This window comes from Gallinula chloropus, assembly GCF_964237585.1.
Source record: "Gallinula chloropus genome assembly, chromosome: 2".
Classification (NCBI taxonomy): Eukaryota; Metazoa; Chordata; class Aves; order Gruiformes; family Rallidae; genus Gallinula; species Gallinula chloropus.
Window position 1 is genome coordinate 69,047,567 of NC_140086.1, and position 5,848 is coordinate 69,053,414.

Consider the following 5,848-nt stretch of genomic DNA (forward strand, 5'->3'; position numbering starts at 1 on the left):
TGGCAGAGGGATTCAGTTGTCTTATACTGAGCAAAGATGTGAATAAACAGTAATATGATTTATTTCACTATGTATCCAATTTACATAAATCCTTCTGCACCGATGACAAAACCTTCTGATTTCTTGGGACAGCGGGTATTCATGTAATGCAAATCATCCTTAATGTGCTAGGAAAGTCTTGTCTTCAATTCTTCATCATATGGTGTCCTGGTGACCAACTAGGCCAATTCTCTCATGTTTCACAGGGAATAAATAATCCCTTGGTCTTTCCTCTCTCCCTCCCTGCCCCATTCTGTTTGTAAGATGGAACACGCATCCCTGAAGTGGAATGGTTTTCCTCTGGTAGCATGCAGGTTCAACAAAGTAACCTGGATAAGGAGAAGCAAAGCAGCCTGGTGAAGAGCAGGTATCTTCCTTACAACTTAAAATCCGTATTTCATGGGAACAGGTCAGTAAGGGAGGTGTTTTGATCTGTTTGTATCGAAATAGTAACAATAATCAGGTTGAAATATTCTACCAAATCTCTGACTTTGCAGCCATATCAGGAGAGAACATGGCTCTAGATTTTTAAAAGCAAGTTTCTCAGTAACAGTAAGTGAAATACAGAGTGTGTTCCTTTCAGTGGCAAATAAAATGCTATTAAAGAAATCCAAAAGGCAGAATTCTAGTCTCCAGTTCTAGTTTTGCTCTTCTCAGTAAGTTTACAAATTCACCCTAATGATTCTGAAGTCTATGAAATTGTTTGCTGTTTGTGCAAAATTATTTAACTGCGACTTGTCATCGACTGAAAACGTTAATCAAATTCCTTTGAACATGGATCTGCTCCTACAGTCTGTAACTAGTTTGTGAGGTGGGTTTTACCCAGTTCTGGCACTGCAGGAGTGAGAATGTAGACATGCTCAGATCCCAGAAGGATACAGAAATGTGCCTAGCAAGTCTATGCAAAACCCTGGCTGCGTTTGCTCTGCCTTGTACCTGTTCTGAATTTGTTTGGAAGGAGCTCTTTGCTGGCAGGCAAACTAATTTGGGACTCGTATTTCTTCATGATAGATAAATGTTAAGTGTGTGAAGATTTTTCTTGGTATACATAATGCACATAGCAAACTCCCTTTTTTGTGCCATTTCAAAACAATCAAGTTATTGGTTCTTCTAGAATAGCTTCTGAAAGTCCAGAATACCACATTCAGGTATTTCTAATGTCTCGTCACTCATTTTTGTATGTAGCTGTTGAAGAATCACTCTTGCACCTTTACATACTGTGAGTTTATTGGCCTCCTGTCTTGCTTTTCTGATGACAGTGACCTCATACTGTCATATATGGTAGTCATAAAGAATACAAAATAGAACATTTTAAGTCTTTAAAATGAGCAAGACTTTCCTGTTGGAGTCATTGTTTTATGCATTCCATTTCCAAATAAACGACTTGGCATATGAGATAGAGAGTTACTTTTTATTGTTGGGAAGGTGGTGAAAAGCTACATGAGCAGTGTAACTTTGGAGGTACTAAATGAGGTGGTTTAACTTTCTACTGGTGGAAGAGACATCAGCTGGTTAACACAGAAGAAAAACTTCCTACCTGTCAGATGCTGTTCAGTATTGCAGCTCGTGCAGGATTAGGAGTTCAAGAGCAACTTAAACACTTCCTCACTTCTGCTCTGTACTCCTGAGCGGTTCTTCCAGTTCCAGGCCGTGCTATTTCCTGCTCATCCTCACTTGCTGCCAGCGCTTCTCTGTGACTTTCTGCCCTTACAGCTCGTTTCCCTGGAGTCATAATGCTGAGTGGATCACAGACTGGGCGGCAGCGCCGTTTTTCCGTTACCAGCAGGGTAAGAAGTCTGTTGTGCTCCTGTCGCTGCTAGAGCAGGTGCTGGACGTGTTGCTGATACGGGGGGGGGCTCAGCGCAAATAATGTTCCCTTTCACAGATACATTCCATTGCACTTCAGTAACTGCCAGCCCCAGCACCTACACCTCAGCCCCAGAAGCATTAAGACAGGTAATTCTGTAATTTGTCTGCTTTTCCATTTTTTTTCCAATCAGGGGACGAATCTCATGTTGAGGGAGTGAAGCATCATCATGTGCTAGTGAAGTCAGTCCTCTTTATGACTTCGGGCTTTTCAATACCGTAAGATCAAAAGTAATACAGGTGGGAAGGGACCTCTCAGCATCCTCCCCTGCCCCTTAGGGACTAACCAGGCTTTCCTGATGGTCCTGTGTAGAACCATTTGAGCGAATAGCTCCAGCTGTAGGAGACAGCCAGAAAGAGCCCAACTTTCCCAGATGCCCGATGGTCTGAGTCTGCATCCCCTCTTACCCTAGGAGAGGCTTTCTCTGTACCCATGGGGATCCATGTGCTTTTCCTACAGCTGTGCTCAGTCTGCAATGATCCATTTTTTATAAAATTGTTCATTTCTGTTGGCCTCTGTGTTTCTAGAGGAAGCACAGTCCTTGACCAAAAGTCTCCCTGTGACACACAGAACAGGTACTTCATTCTGCTGAAGCTGTGACAAACGAAAGGAACTGTTCTTAGGTTCAGCTGCCAGCAAGATCATGTATTTTGCTTCTTTCAGATTACCCTTCCCCAGCATCTTTTTGCCAGGTTAAATGTAGTCACATGATTCTTTCTTGGGACCGTATCCCAGCAGTGCTGGAGCAGAGCTCCAGTGGGCTTGGACAAGAAGTGAAGTCTCTAATGAAGTTTCCAGATGATAACTATTTTTTTTAGTCAGGCTGAAAAATTATCTTCAAAATGACCTGTGTTTGAAGTGAGGTAGTAAGACCTAGGTTCTCCAAGGCCAAGAGTAAATGCTGAGCAAGGGGCTTTCTTTATAGGAGCAGAATTAAGACTTTTTAGCACACAGGGCTCCTCTACCACGGGACGATCTCTGGGTACCGTTAAAAAAACCACAGCCCTATGCCAGCTACTATGAAGAAAATTGACTCCACCTCAGCAGCACACACAGAAAATGAGTCTCCTCTCAAACTAATGCTGAAAGGCAGCGTGAAAAAACAAGGAAGAGTGTGCCTGAAGAAGAGCGATGTATGAGGCCCTTGGGCATGGCTGGCTGTTAGCCAAGACACTGAGGAAAGGATCAAAGAGTTTGTGGAGGAAATGCTGGGACTGAGGTGGGAAAAGCAGCACTCAACATTGATTAAACAGAATTGAAAAGTTCAAAGGTCGACTAGCACATGGTGAGTCTGATGCAATGAACACCACGAGCCTGAGGAGGCAAATGGAGAGGGAGAAGGAAGGGGAAACATTTAAGGAGCAACAGGCAAGCCAGGAGAAGATGAATCAAATAGAAGACTTTGGACATGTGTAGGAACAGATACGGCATTTAGGTACCATCAGACACAGCGTGAGAGACACATGGTGGCCTGGAAAAAGCAGTTAAAAGGTGAAGGGACCACTACCACTCTCAGGGAGAGTCCCAGCCCAGAGGATTAGGATGAGGAGAAACAGGAAGAGCCAGACCCATGTAAGTCTGGTAACTGTAATAATAACGGTGCTAGAAAGGGCTTGTTCCCACACACCTCAGAAGATGAGCTCTGTAACTCAGGAAGCTGGCCAGAGAGGCACATGGCACCTCCAGTTGCCAAGACCATTGTAAAGACAACCAAGACTGAAGATGAAGCCTGACAGAGAGGAGAGCAAGTCACAGTCATGGAAGGCTTCATTCCACAGCAGGTGAAAGCCACAACAGGGATGGGTGCCCTAGAAAGGGATTACACTGAGGAGATGGGTAATCTGACTGAGGGATGTCCTTGATTAACAGCGTGTGACTGAATGGATGTAGCCCAGGCAGCAGCTTCCAGCTGAGACTCGAACCAAGATCAGCCAAATCATTGGCTGAAGATGCCTTCTCCAGTCAGGGATGACTCAGGCTGATGGATGTGTCGGAGAGTCTTCAGCCTTACTGTGTGGTAGTACCCGTGATCTCCGTTTGGATCCTTGGTATCACATCAACTATTTTCATGGCCTCTGTGTGTGTAATATTAGAACAGACTTGCATATAGGAGTTGTTCCGTCAGTGAGTCTCCTGGTAAATGCCATCTGATCACAGCGACTCACTAATTTCTGAAAATTTGTTTCCTCTCTAATGAACAAGATAATTTGTAGCACTTAAACATAAGACAGGTCATGCTGTGCACAGTTTTGATACAGGACCTCCCTCGAGTGCCTCACACAATATCCTCAGTGCTGACACAGCTGCCTGAAGCGTTCCTTTTCTGCTGTTAGAGCATGGACTTACTGGCAAGCTGTCCTGCTTCTGATATTTGATGTTTCTTTCAGCTTGGGAAACTTACTCATTAAACTATTCTAATTTTGATTTATTAGGGTTGTTTTTTTACTTTTCTGTTTGAATACAGCCTCAGGTTTTTGAAAGACACCTGTCATCTTCTTATGGTAATTCTTGTAACAGTTTCCTTTCAGAATTCTCAAAGGGAGAGACACAACTGCAGCAAGTTTGCATCTCTGAATAGTCATTACTGAAGCTGGACTGAAACATCTCACTTTCACTTCACTGTTGGATTGCAAAAATGGTCTTTCTTTTTATCACTGCACTATCATCATCCATTCCCAGGGCAACCCCCTTTCACAGGAGCCAGTTGTAAAGCAGGATGGGGTAAGATTACGTCTGCCATGAAGGATAAATTTGGTTGAGGAGAACTATGACCTCATTATTCTTCCAGATCTGGGTTCCCAGTACAACGATGACGTGGATACACTAGAGTTGAGCCCAGTGAACTTACCACAGAGGTTCGCTAAGACGATTAAGGAGCTGGAGCATCTGACATACAAGTGGATGCCGAGAGAGCTGAGACCATTTAACCCCAAGAAGGGAAGGCTCCATGAGGATTGCATCAAACTATATAAATAATGGATGTAAACAAGACAGATCTAACCTCTTCCCTGTATGGAGCTGAGGTTTTGCAGACTCAACTCAGACCAATGTGATCAAATGCTGAGCTTGTTTATTGAAACACACACACAGCTCATATAGGTTTCTGTATCGGTGCACAAGTTACATTACATTGCTATTGGTTAGATGCTCCATTCACCTGCCTTACGTGCGTCTCACTATTGCTAATAGTTGGTTGAGGCTACACAGGCACATTGTTCCTTTTCAAGGCAGTTGTTAACATTCTTGCAGTTTCTTATCTTGTTCTCAGACTTCTGCTCTTCTCCTACTGCATTCCAACTGTGCCTTAACATATCTTCGCTCGACCCCCAGGCCTGAGTTTATGGGAGTCAGAAATAAATCTGGATGGGCCAAAACCCCCATTCCTCTCAAAATGCATTGCTACACTTCCCAGTGGTACCCACTGGCAGGATGAGAGGCAGTGGGCACAAGTTAAAATACAGGAAATTCCACTTAAATGTGGAAAAAACTTTGTATGCTGAAGGTGATAAAACACAGGATCAGGTTGCCCAGGAAGGTGGTGGAGTCTCCGTTCTTGGGGATGTTCAAAACCTGATTCGACTGGGACTGAGCAATCTGCTTTAAGTGACACTGCTGTCAGCAGGGGAGCGGAATAGACACCACCACAGATCTCTTCCAGCCTCTGCTATTTATGACTCTCTGATTCTAATTTTTTCCTAATTAATAAAATTAATAAAAATTATCTTATTCATAAAAAAGTAACCTTACACTTTTTCCATGTCATTTCATTCCCCTATTCCCTCCTGAATTCTCTCCCCAGACCAATGGTAGACACACAGAAAACCATATGGTACCTGTGAAAACCAAAACAAAACAGGAGGAAATAGACCCCCTTACTCTGGCCATAGCAGCCCTTCTCTCCTCCTCCACTGCTGCTGTAGTCATTGCCACCAAGAAGACATC